The sequence below is a fragment of the Equus caballus genome, chromosome 10, assembly GCF_041296265.1.
Source record: "Equus caballus isolate H_3958 breed thoroughbred chromosome 10, TB-T2T, whole genome shotgun sequence".
NCBI lineage: Eukaryota > Metazoa > Chordata > Mammalia > Perissodactyla > Equidae > Equus > Equus caballus.
In genome coordinates, this window is record NC_091693.1 from 4,949,244 (window position 1) to 4,971,097 (window position 21,854).

The 21,854-nt window shown below is 47.5% G+C and overlaps 2 long non-coding RNA genes across 2 annotated transcripts; one reads left to right on the plus strand and one right to left on the minus strand.

Moving 5' to 3' along the window:
• Positions 1–113: 113 nt before the first annotated feature.
• LOC111775178 (uncharacterized) lies at positions 114–1,901 on the plus strand. The gene is made up of 2 exons (XR_002810668.2): positions 114–415; positions 1,671–1,901. It is a non-coding gene; the product is annotated as an uncharacterized lncRNA (long non-coding RNA).
• A 17,231-nt stretch (positions 1,902–19,132) lies between these two features.
• On the minus strand, positions 19,133–21,197 carry LOC138916032 (uncharacterized). The gene is made up of 3 exons (XR_011422671.1): positions 20,551–21,197; positions 20,334–20,424; positions 19,133–20,165 (listed from the first exon to the last, which is right to left on the minus strand). It is a non-coding gene; the product is annotated as an uncharacterized lncRNA (long non-coding RNA).
• Positions 21,198–21,854: the final 657 nt, after the last annotated feature.

Below are 21,854 nucleotides of genomic sequence, written 5' to 3' on the forward strand. Positions count from 1 at the left end.
ACTTGCTGCCCCATCTCGGGCCCTCCCCGTGCCCCCTCCCGCGCGCACACCCGCCGGGGAGGGGTTCGGGGACACGCCGGCCCGCAGCTGGGGCAGCCCGGGGCCCTCCTCCCACGCCGGCCCCGCCCACACCTGGGCTCCGTCTCCTGGCCCCCGGCTCTGACTCCTGGGAGCCTCAATGGGGGAGGGGAGGAAAAAACCAACAAAAGGTGGGGGTTGGGGGAGTTGGGGGGCCCCACCCGAGCAGGGGACCCGTTGCCAAGAAACCGGACTTCCGCCTGGGGCTCCGGCCTTAAGCAGCCCTGGCGCAGCTGCTTCTTCCCCTTGTCCCCCATATGGCCCAGAAAGCCTAGGGCAGTTGCAGTGCTCAGGCGACCCCAGGCGGAGACAGGAAACTTGGACCGCGACTCTGTTGGTGAGAGCCTGCGGGCAAGCCAGACGGCGACCCCCAGTTCGGCCTGCTCAGCGCGGGCCGGGAGTGCCGCGCCTCTGGGCCCCGGGGTGGGGTCGGGGGTGGGGTCGCGGCCCTGCCAGCCCAGCTGACGGCCCAAGCTCTCCCCCTCGGGGGGCCGCAGGCTCCAGATGGAGCGCTCGCGCCGAGCTGTGCGGTGGTGGCACCCAGGCCTCCCGCTAAGCCTTTAAGGAGGGCCGGGGTCTGCCTCCTGAGGTCGGGGTTGTGGACGGGTGGGTCTGGGGGCTGCAAGGGCCCGCCCGGGTATCCAGGGTTAGAGGCTTAGGCCAGCCAGTCAACCCGCTCGTGGGGGGCGCAGCTGCCCCCTGGTGGGTGCTGGGCGGGGCCCAGTGGGGCTGGCCCTTGCCCAGGCTGCAGCCCTGCTGACCGCGCGCCCGACGCCCTGCCTCCTCTCTGGGCCTCCGTTCCGCAGAACAGGGGTCCTTCCTCGCTGGGGACGAGGGGCGCTCCCAGGTCTGCCCAGGGCCTCCCTAGGGCTGCAGGAAAGCACAGGACATCCAGGCCCTCGGTGAAAACGCAAACCAGGAGGGAAAACAGTCCTTTTCCCCAGGGCGCGCTGGTGGCCAAGAGCGCATGTCTACGACTGACTCAAATCTCTGCTCCCCGGCTCAAAAATTCCTCGGGATTGTGCCAGGCGCGGAAGTACCACGGTCTGGAAAGTACCCACACAAATCACGGGCATCTGAGAGCAAGTGCAGTTTAACTGCTAGGCTCAGTTTAGTAGGAAACCAGTGTGGAGACCAGTTAAGAGAAAGTGAACCCAAACCCCGTCCACCAGAGGGGAGTGCGAGGTCTCCCTCTCCTTTAATCGTGTGTGGCCTTGGTCAACTTTTTTTTGTAAAGGTCTTTATCTTGCTCTCAATTTTTTTTTTCTAAGATTGGCACCTGAGCTAATCTGTTGCCAATCTTCTTCTTCTTCCTTTTTTTTTCTTCTTCTTCTCCCCAAAGCCCCCCAGTACATAGCTGTATTTTCTAGTTGTGAGTGCCGCTGGTTGTGCTATGTGGGCCACCACCTCAGCATGGTCTGATGAGTGGTGCCATGTCGGTGCCCAGGATCCCAGCCAGTGAAACCTGGGCTGCCAAGTGGAGCATGTGAACCTAACCACTCCACCACAGGCTGCCAGACCTTGGCCAACTTATTGAAAGTCTCTGAGCATCACAGGTTCTCATTCACAAAAAGAACCTCTCCTTCCTTCAGAGTACAGTGGGAACAAAAGGAGACACTCAGTGTGACTACTCCGTACCACCTTTGGAGCCCAATACGTGAGTTAAGTTTTCTTAGCACCTGGAAAAGGATGTGCAACTGCCAAGAATGATGGGAAGAAGACAATGCCATCCCAGAAGGAAGAGAATATAAGAACTTTGTTTTTCCTTCCATAAAAATACAATCTAATACTGGAGAGGTATAAAAATTAAGGAGTTATTAGAAGCCGTCTGTTGCGTTTTTTTTTTATTATTATTTTGGTGAGTGGGATTGTTGCTGAGCTAACATCTGTGCCAGTCTCCCTCTGTTTGTATGTGGGACACCCACCACAGCATGGCTTGATGAGTGGTGTGTAGGTCCGCACCCAGGATCTTAACCTGTGAACCCTGGGCCACCGAAGTGGAGCTCATGAACTTAACCACTGTGCCACTGGGCCAGCCCCCGTTTGTTGAGTTTTAACTCTCTTTCTCTCAAAGAAATGGATGGAGGGTGGACAGGAATGCTGGGTGCTCTAGACCAGAGGAAGGTAACAGCATCCATTATGGGATCACACATACCTGAACGAGAGTCCCGCCTCTGCCATTTACAAGCATTATTACCTTAGATAGGTGACTTAACCTGTCTGAGCCTCAATTTTCTCACCTGTAAAGTGGAGAAAATCATAGCACCAACCTATGGGGCTATTGAAAAGATTAAATGAGATGATAAATATAAAAGTGCTTGGCCTGAGCCCTAGCAGAGTCTAACACATGATCAATGCTAACTAGTGCTTTTTCTCTTATTCACATTTGTTCCTATTCTTTCTTTCCTAACCAACATTCTACTGTAAAAACTTCCAAATATACAGGAAAATTGAGAGAATTGGGCTGTGAACACTCATGTATGTCCCACCTGGATTCTACGATTAACATTTAACTATACTTGCTTGCTTATTGCTAATGCCCACAAGTCAATTCCAACTCGTAGTGACCCTGTGCAGAGCAGAGCGGAACCCTGCCGTCTTTTTGTGCCGTTCTGTCATCTTCCTGGCACTTTATCAAACAATGCTCCGCTGCTATTCATAGGCTTCTCATGGCCAGTTTTTCAGAAGTGGGTGGCCAGGTCCTTGTCCTAGTCTGTCTTAGTCTGGAAGCTCTGCTGAAACCCATCTACTATGGGTGACCGTGCTGGTATTTGATATACCAGTGGCATAGCTTTCAGCATCGCAGCAACATGCAGCTGCCACAGCCAATAGACATCCAATATGACATCCCAGTGGATAGACAAAGGGTGTGGTTTCCTGACCAGGAAACCAACCTGGGCTGTGACGGTGAAAGCACCGAATCGTAGCCACCAGGGTTAGCTGTCCTTGCTCTATCACACATCTATTAATCTGTCCAGCTCTCTATCCATCTAGCAATCCTTCTGTTCTGGTTACTGTTGTTGTGTAACAAACTCCTCAAAACTTGGTGACTTAAAACGACAGCCATTTTGTTATGCTCGTGGATTCTGTGAGTTAGGAATTCAGACAGGGCATAGTAGGGTTGACTTGTCATTGCTCTGTGTTGTCTGGGGCCTCAGCTGGGAAGACCTGATGGCTGATGGCTGGAATTATCTGGAAGCACCTTCACTCACATGTCTGGGGTTACCAACAGAGAGCCTGTGTGTGGTCTCCCCAGGTAGCCTAGACTTCCTCCCAGGATGGTAGACTCAAGGTAGTTGAACTTCTTACATGGCAGCTCAGGGCTCCAAGTGTGAGTTTGGGCGAACAAGGCAGAAGTTGCATTGCCTCTATAACCCGGCTTTTCGAGTTACAGAGTGTCACTGCCTACTGGTTGAAGCAGTCAGATTCAAACAGGAGATTTAGACCCCACCTCTTGATGGTGAAGTGGCAAAGCCACTTTGTAGAATATATGGGATGGGAGCTCTTGTTGCAGTCATCTTTGGAGATGTCACATTTTCCCCTTTGGTCATAACAATCCTTATGCAAAATGCCCACCCTAAGAGCTCCCAAAAGTCTCATTCCATTAAGGCATCAGGTTCAGACTCAAAGTCCAAGATTTCTGCATATAAATCAGATCCATGTATGAATTAGGCCCCTCAGGTGTGGTTCCTTGAGTACGCCATTTGAAGGTCTGTAAAATAAATGGACATGTTATCAGCCACCCATCCGCTTACACAGAAGAGCAGGCAGTAATAGGATAATCACCACAGATACTCCTATTCGAAAAGGGAGAAAATGGGAGGCATGTGGGAGACATTGGACCACAGCACTTCTGAAATCTAACTGAGTACAAATTGCCGCTTCCTTGGGAGTTGTTTTCCATGGCTCTTGGCTCTGCCCTCTGAGTCACCTTCCTTTTTCATGAGAAATGTCCTGCATTTGCAAAGTGGACTTCTCTACTCACTTGCTTCCTGCCCATAAAAGTATGGGAGTTCAAAGGCCTCTTTTCATTTTGAATTGTCTCTTTCCCTTTCAGGCCAATCTAATTCGGTTCCTTTAAAACCTTTGTGGACTTCTTCTGTATCAATTTGTAACCCATTCCATTAAATAAAAGCCATACTCACAAATCTCTTCAAAATAAATCCTCTACTTTGGCTCCCCATGAGGTTGCTGTGGGACAGTGCCCTTAAGATTCTTAGAAGTTCTATGTTTTAACGCAGAATGTCTGCAAAGCATGCTGTTAGTATCCTTAAACAGCTTTTGTCTGGTTGAAAGGGCCTGCAAGGCACCACCTGAAAATTTCCTGACACCTTAATGAAGAGTTTTGCAGTTGGGCACTTGGCCTCACCTTTACCCTGAGATGTTTTCCTGGCAGTGTCTTGGATTTGAGCCTTGCCCTGAAGCTCTTTCTTAATTTGAGAATCTTCTCCCAGGATAAACTTGGAATGAGAAATTGGTTTTGAATCCAGCTACTCTGACCTCTAAATTCTGCTTGAAACTGAGTACTTCCTTCTTTAGTTCATCTCTCTCTTTCCGTACCTCATGAAACAGTGAAAAGTTGTGCTTGGAAGGCTCCTTAGGCTGGGGTGGTTTGACGGCAAAGAGCTGAAAATAGCTGGAAGGTCTTTCACTCATGTGTCTGGCAGCTGGGCCAGGATGACTTGAAGATTGAGACAACAGAAGGGAGTGATGATATGTGGCCTCGCCATTGAGTTGGCTTGATCATAGCACGTTGGTCTCATGGTAGTTGAACTTCTTACCCCACAGCTCAGGGCTCCAAGCACAAGTGTTCCTGTGAACAAAGCAGAAGTGTCATGAACTTTTTGGGCCCGGCCTTATAACTCATACAGGATCATTTCCACTGAACTCTATTGGTTCAAGCAGTCACAAACTCACCAGATTTAGGGGGAGGGGAATTAGACTTTGAGACTAGAAAGGGGAGTGGCACACGTGCCCTTGGTTGCCACGGTTGTACAGGGCAGGTAGGAAGGGAGATATTGCTGTGGTCACTTTTGGAAACTACAATCTGCCTCATTCATGTTTTGATGCATTTCAAAGTCAGTTACAGACATCATTACATTCCCCCACCAAAAATGTATGAAATTGCCCCATATCCTTGCCAGCATTTGGAATCGTCAGTCTCTTACATTGTAATCATTTTGGTTGTTGTGTAGTGGTATCTCATTGGTATTAATTTGCATTTCTAACTAATGATGTCCTGTACTTTTTCAGATAACTAATGATGTTGAGTAATTCTTCATGTGCTTATTGACCATATCTTCCTTTGTGAAGTGACTTTTCAAATTGTTTATCCATGTTTTGGACTTTTTATTACTAAGTGAGTAAGAATTATGTTTTATGAGTGTTTCCTCTCAGCCTGTGGCCTGTCTTTTCATTTTTTAATGGCATCTTTTGATGAGCAGAGGATTTTAATTTTGATGAGGTCTGCTTCATCACTTGTCCCTTTCATCATTATTGCTCCCTAGGTCATGCATTAGATATCTGCCTACTCAAGTTGCAAAGATATTCTTCTGTGTTTTCTTGTAGAAGCTTTATAGTTTTAGCATTTATGTTTAGATCTCTGAGCCATATTGAACTGATTTTTTAGTGTGTGAGGTGCAGGTTGTGCAGACTTTTTCCTGGGTCAACTTAGCTAAGAAGGAACTGTATATTCCCTTTCCCTGTATGGTTCTAGGTTAGAGATGAGCACAAGAGAAATTTGTGCCATACCTGGAAGGTAGAAGTGAAGAAAGTGCCATCTTTAAGCTCCAATGACCCATCCAGGGCCAGGCCGTTGTCACTTATCTGCTGGATCACCTTGTTGGTGCTGGGCAGCAGCCATCCGCACACTTCCTCCAGCTGCGCCTCACCTCCTTCCGCTTCTCTGAGTCCGGGCCAGGGAGTGCTGCTTTTTCCGTAGGGTGCCCATGCCACGGAGGTGAGTGGTGGTGAGAGACAAATGCAGGTTCCAGTTTGTCCTTGTGGATTCCAGTTTGTCCTTGCTCTCCCCCTCCTCACCTCCATTTTTCCTTCCTGTCTACTGGTCCGGCCAATTTCAGGCCTGACACCTCAGCAAAAGCAACAGCCTGACATAGGTTGTGTAACCAGCTCTCACAATTGGTGAGGTCTAACTCCTATGATGAAACCTAGTTCTGTATCACTCACGATGGCACTGCTTCTCTGATCAAAGCCTGACTGAGACAAGAGTTGAGGTTCTCTTTTGTTCCTATGTGGATGTCCAGTTGTCCCAGCACCATTTCTTAGAGACTTTCCCTTCCCGTTGTTGCTTTGATGTCTTTGTCAAAAATCAAATGACCATGGAGTATCTGCTTCCAAGTCCTGTATTCTCTTCACTGATCTATTTTTCGATCCTGTTGCCAGAACCACACTTTCTTGATTACTATAATTTTATAGTAAGTCTTGAAGTTCCCATTTGTTTTTGAGTAGGAAGATCCTTTTTTAACACACAAAATATTGCTGACCTCCAACATAGCTGTTGTATTTCTCGTGTGTGTTGATTTAGCAAATACAAAATAGTAAAAGAATTTGTGAACACCTTAAAATTACCTTGCATCTTATTAATCAGAATGACAAATACAGATATCTGGAAATCAGTCACCTGTGCCTGGATGGACGTCACAGGGGGACTCCAGGGCTCTGAGTGGTCATGTTTCCCTCCGCAGGAGAAGGAGGTGTCAGCTCCTGATGTATTTTTCTGCTACTGGGATTACTTGTAGCCATGAATTCACGTGAAATTTCCATTCGAGTAGATTTATTTTTACCAGGAACATAATCAGTTTGAGTTTTCTGATTTGTCCAGATTGAGGTTTCTTCCAGAACTGAGCAGGATACACAAGGGTGGGAAAAGGTACTATCTGGAACGTTGTCTTTCCTGAGACACTGAATTGGATGTCCCAAAAGGACTGTTATGGATTGAATTGCGTCCCTCCCACAAATTCCTATGTTTTAGTCCTAATCCTCAGTACCTCAGAACGTGACCTCTTTTGGAAGTTGGATCGTTTCGGATGTTATTGGATAAGTTAAGACGAGGTCATACTGGAGTATGGTGGGCCCTGATCTAACATGACGGTGTCCTTATGGAAAGGGGAAATTTGGATGCAGAGACAGACAAGCACAGAGGGAAGATGATATGACGGCAGAAAGAGAACACCATTTACAAGTCAGGGAATGCCTCAGGCTTCGAGAAGCTGGCAGAGGGGCCTGGAAGACGTCCTTCCCTCACAGCTGTCAGGAGGAACCAACTCTGCCGACACCTTGATCTTAGACTTCCACCCTCCAGAACTGTGAGGAAATACATTCTGGTTGTTTAGGCCACTCAGTGTTGTATTTTTATGACAGCCTGGGAAACCAACGCAAGGACCAAAACCTTCCACTCTCAGCTGACACCGCCTGCTGCAGTGGGCAACGAGGCCCTGCTTCTCCTTTGGGGACCTGTCTTCCCTATGTTGGCCCAACACACACCCCTTGCCAGGAATCCAAGTTTTCAGTGGAGAGAGCCAGGGAGGAAAATGGTTTGTGCTGAGCCATTCTGATGGCAGCACCCCCAAATCCTTCCTATCCCCCCACATCCTTAGGCCACCTTTGTTCCCAACCTACCTGTGACTGACTATCTAGCTTTTATTTGATTCTTTGTCTTGTCCCACGTCCTTTCAATAATAATTATTTTTGCTCATGTTAGCCAGAGTAGGTTTCTGTCATTTGCAATAAAGAGCCCCAGTGGATCCAGTCATGCCCTCTGCCTGAGATTTGGGGTCCCAAAGCCCATTGGGAATCAGTTCTTCCTTGCCTCCATCTGAAAGCCACTAGGTGGGGCCCAGCAAAATAGGCGTCTGCTATCAGGTGGGGGTGGGCAGTGCTGGCAGCCTGGCATGGAGCCCAGGAGCCCAGCGGGGCGAAGGGGCATTTGTGAAGCCTGTTGTGGGGTACTGGAGCCCCAGTGAGATGCGAGGATGCGTGTAGGGGTGGGGGGAGCAGTGGCAGCAGCCTGGGCCAGAAGCTGGAACGAAAGCAGGATGAGGAGGGTGCCAGAGTGAGGAACTGGAGTCTTAGTGGGATGAGGCAGGTGACTACGTTTAGTGTGGGTAGGGGAGCACAGCCTGGGCTATCTGACCCCAAGGGGGATAAGGAGCGCATCTGTGTGGGGGCAGAGACAGCAGCAGCAAGAGACTGGTAATATAGAGGGCACCCATCTAACTCGTAAATATACAAATATAATGGGAGCCAGGCTTCTCATTGTTAGAAAAAGGAGTTTCATACATGGAAAGGGAGAAAAAACTGGAATAAACCTGTTATGAGCTGTTTCCCCCTTGAAATTCGTATCTTGAAGCTCTAACCCCCAGTACCTAAGAATGTGGCTGTATTTGGAGACAGGGCCTTTAAAGAGGTGATTAAGTTAAAAAGATGCCCTTAGGGTGGGTCCTAATCCAGTATGACAGGTGTCCTTATAAGAAGAGGACATTAGGACACACAGAGAGACACCAGGGGCACGTGTGCGCAAAGGGATGACAGTGTGAAGTGACAGCAAGAGGGCGGCCACCTACAAGCCAAGGAGAGAGGCCTTAGGGGACACAGCCCTGCCGGCACCGTGAGCTTGGACTTCCAGCCTCCAGAACCGTGAGAAATTAAATTTCCATTGTTGAAACCATCCAGTATGTGGTATTTTGCTATGGCAGCCCTAGGAAGCTAATACAGAACCTTTAGGATTAGATGAAAATGGGAGTTATCAGTGCAAATTCATGGTTTTCCATATACATAAAGATAGATATAAGAAATGCAGACATAAATGTGTGTGTGTATATATAAATGTGTGTATGTATGTATATGCATCCATGTATTCATGTTTCTCTGTTCATGGAAAGTCCCTGGGAGCAGTGACACCCCAAAAACCGTGAGCTCCCCTAGTGGCCAGACCCTTCTTTCTAAATATCATTCTCCACAAAAGGCCTGGGCAGGGAAAGTCCATGATGAGCCTGGAACAACATCTTGTTATGCCAGAAAATAAGGAAGTACTCAAAGAATGATGGGGATATGTCAAAAGGACACAGAAGGAGCTCCGACTGGCCAAATCTGGGGCAGTTATAATCCACCGAATAAAACAGAAACCTGTAAGTCCATACTGATATAAATAAATAATGGGGAGAGCAATAGAATGCTTCCCTGTAGTCGAATAGGGAAGCCACGCATGTAAGGAACAGTGGAGAAAATCATCTCACAACCACCACAGTAACTGATTCATTAGCGGTCATCAGTGAGGCTACAATGAGTGGGTGGAGGTTTGATGAGGAATAAAATGTTGACTTAGTCTGAAAGCACCTCCCCACAAAATGTTCATTAATTACAAAGGTAGAAGGATAATTTCGTAGTAAAGACGGTTGGCAAATACAGGTACATCTTAATCAAGGTACCATCGTCAGCAGTGGGACAAATTGAAATCGAGTGCCACCTGATAGGCTGCAGCTGGAAGAGCACAGCATCACCTCTGTAAAATCCTGCCCCCAAAACAAAACCTGAACCTAAACGTGAGGAGACCTGAGTCAGATGAAACTGAGGGACAGTCTACAAAGTCACAGCCTGTAACCTGCAAAAGTGTCAAGGTCATGAAAGTCAAGGGAAGACTGAGGAACAGCTCCAGGTCGAAGGAGACTAGAAGACTGGACAATTAAATGCATCACGTGACTCTGGATGCCACCCTTCTTCTATAAAGGATGTTATCAAAACAACTGATGGTACTAGGGTGAGGTCTGAGGAGTAGATGCTAGCAATATACCAATGTTAATTTTCCAATTGTAGCTTTGTGTTCTCATTGTTTAGGAGAATGTCCTTGTTGGTAGGAAATACACATTCATGTTTTAGGGAGTGACAAGGCATCAAGCCAGCAACTTATTTTCATACTGTTCAAGAGTAATGAAGTTCTTTGTACCGTACTTGACACTTTTCTGTAGGTTTGAAATTATTTAAAAATAAAAATTATGGGCTGGCCCTGTGGTGTCGTGGTTAAGTTCAGCGTGCTCTGCTTCGGTGGCCTGGGTTCACGGGTTTGGATCCTGGGTGCAGAACTACGGCACTTGTCAGTCATGCTGTGGCAGCAGCCCACACATAACAAGTGGAGCATGACTGGCACGGATGTCAGCTCAGGGCTAATCTTCCTCAAGCAAGAAAAGAGGAAGATTGGCAACAGGTGTTAGGTCAGGGCTAATCTTCTTCAGGAAAAAAAATTATCTTTAGAAGATATACAGATGGCAAGTAAGCATATGAAAAGATGTTTAAAATCATTTGTCATTAGGGAAATGCAAATTAAAACAACAATGCAATACCACTACACACATAGCAAAACGGCCAAAATCCAAAAAACTGACAATACCAGTTGCTGGTGAGAAGAGAGGGAGCAACAGGAACTCGTGGTGCTGGTGGGAATGCAAAATGGTGCAGCCACTTTGGAAGATGGTTTGGCGGTTTCTCACAAAGCAAAACAAAGTCTTACCATAAACCCCAGCAATCACGCTCCTAGGTATTTGTCCAACTGATCTGAAGAATTACGTCCACACAGAAGTCTGTATGTGAATATTTATAGATTTATTCATAATCACCCCAAATGGAAGCAATCAAGACATTCTTCAGCAAGTGAAGGGATAAACAGTGGTTGATCCATTCAATGGAATACTATTTAGTGATAAAAAGGAATTAGCCTTGCAAAAATATGGATGAATGTTAAATACATTTTGCTAAGTAAAAGAAGTCAGTCTGAAAAGGCTACATTCTAGATAATTCCATCTGTAAGATGTTTTGGAGAAGGCAAAACTATAGAGACAGTAAAGAGGTCAGTGGGTACCGGGGGTTTTGGGAGAAGACACTTGAATAGGTGAAGCGCAGGTGACTTTTTTAGGGCAGTGAAACTTTCTGTATGATGCTGTAATGGCAGATGCATGACACTATGCCTTTGTCAAACCCTTAGAACTTTATGGCGCAAAGAATGAAACTTAATTTGTGTAAATTAAAAAGCCATTTAGGAGGTTGGAAAATCCCACAACAGAATGAGGATAATGACAAAAGAATTTAACTGTGCAACAAATGTATGTAATAACTTCACTGAAGGAGGTGGGGGTAAAGGTGCTGACCTAAGTCACTTTGGAAATGAGTGGAGATGTAAAACTAAAGGCAGGGGCCAGCCCCATTGTGTAGTGGTTAAGTTCGGCGTGCTCTGCTTCAGCGGCCCGGGTTCACAGTTTCAGATCCTGGGCACAGACCTACACCACTTGTCAGCCATGCTGTGGCAGCGACCCACATATAAAGTGGAGGAAGACTGGCACAGATGTCAGCTTAGGGCTAATCTTCCTCAGCAAAAAAAAACAAACAAAAAACTAAAGGTGAAAGGAACTGTACATAAGTACCAAACTCTAGTTGATAAAGTATTTCCCATAAGGGTAAGGGTTAACAATTGTAAGACAAATGTAAGTGTAATTATATATATATATATATATATATATATATATATGAATTGAACAATTAAATAAATGGATGGTGGGCAGTTGGAGCCAAATTTCTCACTACTGGAGTGGTAGTTTATGGATAAGTGAAGGGAGGAGACTAGAATGATCCATGGGGTGATAGATTAGAGTTGGAGACATCAGTATGAATCTGTGTTTAGCTTACTATAGATAAATCTGACCACATATAGAAATATTTATAGATACGTGTATATAAACAAGTTAGTACACACATATTTTCTTGCTCTAGAAGGGCCTAGAAGCAATAAGACCCCAGTAGCAATGAGTATACCAATTGCCCAGATCTTGGTTTCTTATATCATTCTCTAATAAAAAGAAACCAGGGCTCCTTGGAGAAATGGCCGAGTCTAGGCCTGGGATGTATAAGATGAGCCTGGAGCATCTGATAGTGCGTAAAGTAAGGAAGTGCTCCATAAAGGCTCAGTTATGGCCGTGTGTCAAAGACACACAGGGACCAACTGAAAAAGCTCCCAATGGCAACACTGGGACAGTTTGATCAACAAAATAAATAACATAGTATTGGCTTATAACTCAAAGTGTAATATAAATATCCATGAGTCCATAGTAATATAAATAAGTGATTGATTGAATAACTAAATGGGGTAGAATAGACAAATCTTCCATGCAGAAGTCCAAATAGCTTATGAATGTACTCTGCCCTGATGAGGTGGGGCCAGCTGCCCACTCCTTACACATCATGACTTCCTTCCAGAAAGTACAGCATGGAAGGGGCGGGGTAACTCCACAGTGGAGACACCTGGCAGGCACGCCTGGCAGACACGGCCTCAGCCAGGTGATCAAAGTCGGGGTGACAGCACGTACCCTTGATCGGATGTGATGAGAAGGCACTTCACTTCTGTGGTCTTCCTCTCCGAAACCCACAACCCAAGTCTAACCATGGGGAAAACATCAGACAAATTCCAGCTAAGGGACACTCTACAAAATGCCTGCCCTTGAATCTGTCAAGGTCATCAAAACGAGGAGAGGCAGAGAAACTGTCACAGCAGGTGGAACCTAAGGAGACGTGACAACTAAATGTCATGTGGTGTCCTGGAACAGAAAAAAGGATGTTAAGTAAAAAATAAGGCAATCCGAATAAAGTGTGGATTTTACTTAATAAAGTACCAATATTGGCTCATTAATTGTAACAAATGTACCACACCGATGCAAGGTGTAAATAATAGGGGAAACTGGGAGTGGAGTTTATAGGAACTCTCTATACTGCACTCACAACTTTTCTATAAGTCTGAAACTATTAGAAAATAAAAGCTTTCTTAAGAATTTAAAAGTTTGATATTCTGATAGAGAAACAATCATCATTCAGGCTGTGAGTTCCTGCAGTCACTTGGCTGCACGTTCGCAGCATCAGTAGAGGCTGCTGCTGGACAGAGGGCATGTGAAGCGCAGGGACACGTCGGGAAGCTGGCTGGTCAGGGCGGTGCCCCGAGTCATTCAGCTGTCCTTCCTCCCTCACAGTGCTTGACGCAGGCACAGGTGTAATTTGTTCCTCCGTCTCTGGATGTGGCGGTTCAGTGATGGCTAAGACGAGGCGTCACTGGAGCACCCCTCAGGACCTGTGCGATGCCCGCAAACACGCTCTCTGAGCGCCTCAGCAGCAGGCATTAAGATGGCTGCCCTCGCTTACGTATTTTTCCCAATACTTTGCACATACTCCCTGCTTTACACAGTCATCTCTGAAAATGTTGTCCTCTCAAACTTGGATCTAGAAATGTGGAAATGGGATCCTTGTCATTGACTTTCAGAGTAATAAAATAATCTGTGAATTAAAAAAAAAATAAAATGGACTGAGTGGCCAATCTCTGGTTTCCTCAAGGAGCGAGACAGACAACATCCACCTCTGTCTTGGATGGGCTCCTGCCTGGCTTGGGTACTACGGATTGTTGCTGGAGAAAGTTCTAGGTCAAAATAACAAAAGAAAAAAGAAATGTCTCCTGTCCTCTGGCCTTCTTCAAAAGGCTGGCAATCTAACGAGAGAAAGTAGGCAAAGCCAAACCTCCGGATGCCCCCACTCAGAGAAGTTACTTACTACACCTCTTAGCTGTAGTAAGCTTGCAGTGTCTTCAGGTCACTCAGAACAGCCACTTTACTCTCACAGCAATACTCCTGGGAGCTGGCCATGGCTGATGTCACCCTCTCTTTCCGGAGGAGCAGGCTGAGCTTAGACGAGTGGGAGCGCTGCATTGACATCTCTGTGACAGGCACTGCTGCCTGACTCTCCATCAGCTGGGAGATGAGCGGGTACAGCAATGCCTCGAGACCATGGCTGTCTGAGGTCAGGGACACGATGAGAGTGGCACCCACCCCGGGCATCAGCATTCAGGACAGGTGACCTTGTCTTCCATCCAGGTTTTTAGACCGGTCAAGTCTAAAAATGTACTGCTGGTTGGATGGATTGATAGAAAATTTATCTTCTTTATCATTAGAGTTCAAAGTTGTTTTGGCAAGCATGCCAGAATACCTAATACACTCTTACTTTTGGTTGATGCTAGGAGTCCATCTGAAATGTCCCAAAATTGCTTTGGGCCTCAGCTACAAGGCTAACTCTGGGAGCCCTTGGCCCTTAAGAACTCCCCCCTTTTTAAAAACTAATAAACTTCATTTTTTAGGGCAATTTTCGTTTACGGAAAAATTGACTAGAAAGTACAGAGAGTTACGTACTTCCTCACTCCCACACAGTTGCCTCTATTGTAAACCTCTTGCGTTAGGATGGTACATTTGTTACAATTGATGAGCGAACATTAATACATTGTTATTAACTAATAATAGTTACATAGTTTGCATAGGCTTCAGTCTTCCTGCTGTACATTCTCCAGGTTTTCACATGCGTCCACTGTAACAGTCGCATAAAGAATAGTTTCACTGCCGTGAAACCCCCTGTGCTCCAGCTATTCATTCCTCCCTACCCGCGCTCCCCCGAAACCCTAAAATCTACAAATATTTTTACTTTCTCCACAGTTTTGCCTTTTCCAAAATGTCGTATAGTTGAAACAGTACAGTATGTCAACTTTTTTAGATTATCTTCTTTCACTTAGTAATATGCATTTAAGGTCCTTGCATGTCTTTTCATGGCTCGATAGCCCACTTCTTTTTAGTGCTGAATAATATTCTGTTGCACGGATGTATCTCGGTTGTTTATCCATTCACCTATTGGGAGATATCTTGTTTGCTTCCAAGTTTTGGCAATTATGAATAAAACTGCTGTGAACATTCATGTGCACGTTTTTGTGTTTTCAACTCACTTGGATAAATACCAAAGAGTATCACTACTGAGTCATATGGTACGAGTGTGTTTACTTTTGTAAGAAACTGCCTTTCCAAAGTGGCTGCACCATTTTGCATCCCACCAGCAAAGAATGAGAGCTCCTGTTGCTCCACATCCTCACCAGCATTTGGTGTTGTCAGTGGTTCAGATTTTAGCCATTCTAATAGGTGTGTGGGGGTGTCTCATTGTTGGTTTAAATTGCAATTCCCTGGTAAGCATCTTTTCATATCTTCTGATATTTTTTGGTGAAGTATCTGTTAATGTCTTTTGTCCATTTTTATGTTGGGTTGTCTGTTTTCTTATTGTTGATTTTAAAGAGTTCTTTGTATATTTTGAATGCCAGTCTTTCATCATATATGTGTTTTTGCAAAGATTTTCCTCCTTGTCTGTGGCTTGTCTCTTCTTTCCCTTAACAGTGTCTTTCACAGAGCTGAAGTTTTTAATTTTAAGGAACTCCAATTTATCAATTCTTCCTTTCATGGATCGCGTTTTTGGTGCTGTATCTAAAAAGTCATCACCAAACCCAAGGGCACCTAGATTTTCCTCTAGGTTATCTTCTAGGAGTTATCTAGTTTTATCTTTTACATTTAGGTCTATGAAGATCTATTTTTAATTGCAAACCCCAAGGGGTGGAACCAGACCATCAGCATTTGGAACATCTCATGTGAAAATAATAATCGTTGAAGGCTGGGGTTGCAGTTGAAAACACGCACAGCAAGTGTGGCGGGCGAGATCTAACCCTCCTGGAAAGATGGCAAGTTCTTCTTTCTGACAGAGACACCAGGGATTTCTCCCCTAAGGAAGCGCTGCTCCCCTTCATGTTTCCTGATTCCTTTCCAGCCATGAGGGGAGTTGATCTTATCAAGGAGAGAGGCAGGGGCGGAAATATTCCTGCTTGAGAGCTGAGGGTCACTTTTGTCCCCATTCTCAGTGTCATTCCCATCCCCACAGGAAGGGCAGGAGAAGAGAAGAGAAATCCATTCTACGGCTCAGGTTATGGCAGAGGGATAAAGAATGAATTATTGCTCATTTTTAGTTAATATTTTTCTGCTTCGCTGTTGTTTCCTTGCCTCTGATTCCAAGAAAAGGACAGACTCCAAGGAAGGTCCACCTGCAGGCTGCATTTCTGTAGCCCTGCACCACTGCTTTGCTTGGAGTTGGGGCCAGGAAAGGGAGGCTGCCGAGGATGGCAATGGAGGCTGGAGCTTTGCAAGGAAAGTTTTTCTGGGGTATGTAAGGCTTGAGCAAAGGTTTCCTGGGACTGGGGCTGGGTCTTCCGATCTCCAAGTCAGCCCCAAACCTACTCAGCAGAAAACACCCCCTCCACTTGGAATATGCTGAGAAGTAGAACTGAAAGGGCGGGTGAGTGACTGGGGGAGGACGAATGGGAGGAGGAGTCACGAGGACCATGGGGGCTTCTGGCTTGGTGGTCCTTGCCAACGAGGAGGAGAACCCAGAGGTCTCCGCTGAAATGTGCCAAGTCTGAAGTATCTTTGGGATATCTGAAAAGTAATGTGTTCTTTGTAAGCAACCCAGTAAATGAGAGCAAGGGCTTCCTGTCTCCTGGGGGTGCCCAAGGTTCTAGCTGCTAAGGGGCAGGCATGGAGATAAGTGGCCCAGCAAAGACCCTGCTCCTTTTCCAACCTTAGTATTAAAATCTCTTTGATGGTCCAGTGGGCCTTGGGCCAAAGGAAGGAAAGAGTTCACGAAAAACCATTCAAAGAACTCAAAATAATTCACTTATTTCTCAGCAAGACTGGCTTTGCTCAAGTCTTGGAAAAAGCAGAGGAAAAAACCTTGAGAGCAAAAATCCATGGCAACAAACAATTTCTGTATATGGCTGGCATCCCAAGGAAATTAAGCGTCTGGCTGCTATTGAGTAGCAGTGACTGCGAACTCATCCGGATCCATTTACTCTCCTCTGATTGAGCAAAGGGAAAAGTCATACCTGCTCTGTCTGCCCATGAGAAATCAATTCCTGTATTTTTGTTTGATGAGTCAGATGCCATACTGTTTCAGGAATTTTGAATAGAGACTATGACGTACCACTGATTGCTGACCTGGAGTGCAAACTGGCTTTATATGGCATGGATTACCAGGAAGGAGGGGACAGGATGAAAGGGGTGGGTAGGTGTACATTCCAATTTCTAATCAAAATTCCTGTCACTTTTTCACTTAAACTGTTGACCTCTCTCTTTTGATTCTCTTTTTAAAATTCATCATAGATTTCAAACATACAGAAAAGTCAAGTGATCCATATTCAACTCTCTCTAACTATTTTCAACATATCTGAGAATCTCTTTCAGGTGGTTCTATTATTTCCAGTTCTTGGAATGCCCTTCTTCTGTTTGTTGCAGCAGACTCTCCCTGACGGGGGTTTGTAATTTGTTATTGTGAACTCAACTTTCAGCAGGGATTCCTTTGCCCAGGAGGCTCATGTGCCTTGAGTTGCAAAAGGAACATAACTGGAGCCCCGGCTAGTGGTGTGACACTCCCACCCAAGGCTCTGAAGCCCAGCTCTCATTTCTGGCCCAGGATCCTACAGGACACCATTTACACATGTCTGTGTCAGACCTCAATCTCACAGAGGGCCGTGGGCCCACAGAGAAACAACAAATGCCCCGTGTGAGTCTTTGAAGTCATTTCCCCTTCTCTGGGCACCGGTGCCTGTCCTGAAGATGCTCCTTTCCATGAATAAGGACACGCGCATTTCATGTGCGCTTCCTCCTGCCAGGGCTTTTAGCCAATCAACACTTCCATCCCTCCATGTTCCTCACAAGCTAAGGAAATGGCGCTCACACCACAGAGACAAACAGGGTCTTCATGGATTTGCTGGCACTGTCCACGTTCCTCTTTTACAGCCTGGTGGTTGTAAACATTTAGAAAACTCTGCTTCCTAAAAAGTGTGACTAGGAGGGAAAATCTTTACTATGCTGATTTATCTTCCCTCGCAGACTTGCAGAGTAGTCTGACGTTTGCCATAACGCACCACACTCTCTGGCTGCTGCATGTGGGAGTCAGCCAAGGGAGGCTGAAGAGACAGGTGACAGCGGGATGGACGAGGAAGGGCCAGTAGAAGCCCTGGAACTTGGAAACAAGGAGCATGGACAAGACTGGCCCTCCCTGATTAGCAGATGATGACTCGGGAAGTCTAGAAGAGGAAGTCAGCAGGGAGGCCAGAGGGGCAGGGCCAGCCAGAGGGCCAGGACCGAGGATGGGAGGGCAGAGGATGGGAAGGAGGTTCTGGACAGGTGTGCAGCGGTGGGCGTGGGAGCCCAGGGGCAGGCTGGCGTCCTCTGGATGAAGTGGGAGGCCGACCCCCTAAGACCCCATCATCTGACAAGGCCAGGCCCCCAGCTTTGGCCAGGAGAGTGTCATCATTTTAGCTCCCTCCATGGGGGGGAATCCTAGGGCTCTGACACCACTGTTGCCATCCATGTGTCAGCTGAAGGGGAGGCCTCAAGCTGGAAGACGTGTCCAGGCTCGATGAGCCAGCAGCTTGGGAAACCTGGTGCCTCACAGTCAAGGAGAAGCAGCCAAGCCAGGGTCCCTGTGCTGCTCTGCTGAACCAGCGCTCCCTCTCAAGGACGCTATGCTCCTAAACCTCTTGGGCCGTTTAGGTGAAATGGGAGCTCGCACCTACAGGGATGGGGTCAGAAAAGGGAGTCGGGGCAAAATCGCAGACACAGGAACAGTGGGGGGTTGACAGAGCCACGTGAGGCCCCGACACCCAAAAAGGACTCTGCCTGCAGCGCAAACAGCAGGACGGGCCTCTGTAAGCGGGCCCAGGTGGCCACACGGGTGCCTGCCGTGATACCCAGCCCTGGGATGCCAGATGTGGGGCTGTGACGGGGGACTTTCAGAATGCCTTCCAGTCTGAGCCCTCTGATTCTCACCCTCATTCCCAATACCGAACACATTCAAACGGTGAGGTTTCCGCCTGGGCCAGGGCTGCATGCGGTAAGCACACGGCTCAGATCCACGAGTGCCCGCAGCCCCCACCCGCTTCCTCAGCAGGTTCCAACAAACGTGCCCACTGTTCATGCCATTAGTCAGCAAGCATTCCTAGAGAGGCTTCCAAGTCGTGGCCTGGTTCTAAATGTAAGGGGTCAGTGTGACTGAGACAGACCAGGCCACCAATTTGTCCTCATGAGACCCACATTGAGGCAAGGAGAGAGAAAGCAATAAATAAACAGGATAATTTCAGAGAATAATGAATTCTATACAGAAAATAACACATTTTAATGGTATACAAAGTAATGGGGGGTTGGGGGACAGGATAGAGCTGGTGATGAGGAAAAGCACCTCTCACAGGTGTTTTTGAGCTGTGATCCAAGTGACAAAAAGGCCCACCATGGAGATCAGAGGGAAGAAGTTTCCAGGCAGACAAGCAGCAAGTGCAAAGGTCCTGAGGCAGGAAAGGGCTTGAGGTGTTCCAAGGACCGGAAGAGGCAGGGTGGCCTTTGGGAAGGAGAAGAGAGGTGGAGAGGAGAGGCAGGGCAAGGGCGGGCAGGCCTTGGGCCACGATTACAGCTGAAGTCTATCCTGAGCACACTGGAAGGCTTCAGGTTGGGAAGTGACATGTCAAATCATCTTTTAAAAGCTCCCCTCCGGCTGTGTGTGGAAAATGGGTTAAGGAGGACTAAAGAGCCACAGGGCCCCAGGTGGAACGCTGCTGCCTTTGTCTAGATGAGCAGGGATGGAGGCCTGGGCCAGGATGGCAGGGACGAGCACGCCCCTCTCTGGCAGATACACAATGCAAGTGAGTAAAGAAGCCTGTCTCGCGTGGTTCGACCCAGTGCTTCCCTCCTCCTTGACCATGGAGCCCTGGCCTGCAGCTCCCTTTCCCCCGTAGCCGCAGCACGGCCGGGTTAGGGCGCACACACTGGGAAACACGGCTGTTCACTCCGCCCCCGTCAGCTGGATTCTCATTCAGGAAAGCCACCTTCTGTGCTGGTTTTGTGCACGCCGGCTGGCCTGGGCATGAGATTCCTACATACATATGTACTTGGGCACAGTATTCCATTATTCCAGAATCTTGGGGCACCGGGGCACTGCTTTTTCCCTTCTTAAGATGAGGACTCAGAAAAGAATTTTGAAAACTAACCCATCTCCCAATCAAACATTCATCCCTTCCAGACACAGATTCCGGACAATGTCCCGGAGAATGCCAGAAGCAGGAATAACACCTTCTGCCCACGAGCAGGCTCCTGCTTCGTCACTTGGGTTTTCTGGATGTCTGTAGCATCAGCAGAACTCTGCGAAAGTGACATTACCATGGAGGTTAAGCAGAGACTTTAAGTGCGAACTATACACTTTGAAAATGCAGGCCATTATTCTAATCAGAATAATTACTAATATATGTGCCAAGGCAAAGGTGAAATTCAGGAGACGCGACTTGCCCGTGGTGAGATCAATTATCATACCTCACTGCGACGCCCGTGCGTTTCCTTCGTTACCAGGAGCAAGAGATTCTGCGCTAAAGATTCTCACCTAAGTCCTACTGTTATACATCATCTGTAAAACATGACACTAATGTAAGCATCTTGGAAAACACTTCCATGTACACATGTTAACAGTGGGAAAATAAACTGAACTGAAATCAGCAAAGTTGCTGCTCTTCCGGGAGGGGACAAAAGGTACCTCTGCCAAGAAAGATGCAGAGGCATCTTCCACCGTCAGGAGGGTTCACGTCCCGAACTGTGCCCGGGCCTAATGCCTGGTGATGTCAGGGTTCCGGGATGGCAGCTCCACAGATTCTGGCTCCAGGCTCTGGTCTGCTGCCGAGCCTAGAGGCACAATTTAGAGCCCATCCTGACAGCACACAAAACGCATCTCACGCTTCCAGATTGACAGGGTATTTGAGAATTAAGTCAATGGCTTCCAACTGTATTCCTTGGATGCAGCAAAACAGAAACACCCTACATATTCTGTGCTCCCGTTCCTGGGGCCTGCTAGGATTCATACGTTGAAACCCAATGAGGACAAGGGAAAGGCCCGTGGACCTCAGCCCCAGCCTGTGAGACTGTACTCTCGTGTTCTATAAATAAGGGAGAGGACAAAAGAAACCAGGGGCACCTGGTTTTCGCTGCATTTCAAAGGCCAAACAGAAGAAAAGGTATAGGCATGAGACAGAGCAGAAACGGCACGTGCGCACAGGCCGCTGTTCCCCTCCCCGCCGGGAGACAGAGCTCAGGTGAGCCGGCCCGTCGTCTTTCAAGGGCCGGTGGCTGCTGATGCCGTCCCGGTCTTTGCCTCTGTCTCAGCGGAGCCCGCTCTTGTTTCTGCATCTGTGGCAAAGAGAGAAAGTTGTCTTCCAAATTCTCTAAGTTACTGTATGACTCCCAACACACGTGTACCTGTGACGCAGCGAAGCAAGGCAGCCTCAGCACGCACCTTCCAGAGACTTCTGCGGCGGGCCAAAACAGTGGTTTGCTTGACTCTTAATGTGATTTTAGATCCTAAACCCTTGATGATAGCTTTCATTTCTGGGGACATTGGTGCTTTCCTAAGAATTCTGTTAGTAGTTGCACCACAGAGAGACACTGGCAAGTCAACCATGGGATCAAGCTTGGTTTGCTGGCACATCTCAGCTTATTTGCTCCCCAGGTTTCCTCCTCTGTTCCTGGGACCTCAAGCCTCCAGGGGCAAAGAGAATTCTTGTGGGTTGGAGGGGAAACAAGATTTCCCTAGGGAGTGGCATGGCAAGGCGCCGTGGTGTCTACAAGACACACTCAGATGCTCGGGGCGGAGGGAGGGGTACCTGCCGTCTGCATCCTGAGCAGGTGCCATTCCTGCTGCCCAGAGTCCTCTGGGAAGCCGGCACAGAGGCGGGACTGGATAGGGTGGCCAAGGGGAGGTGCAGGGATGATGGTGGGGTGTTCTGGGGCCTTGTGTGGGTAGCAGCTGATGCACGGTGCCAAGGAGGGTCAGTCCCAGGGAGACTG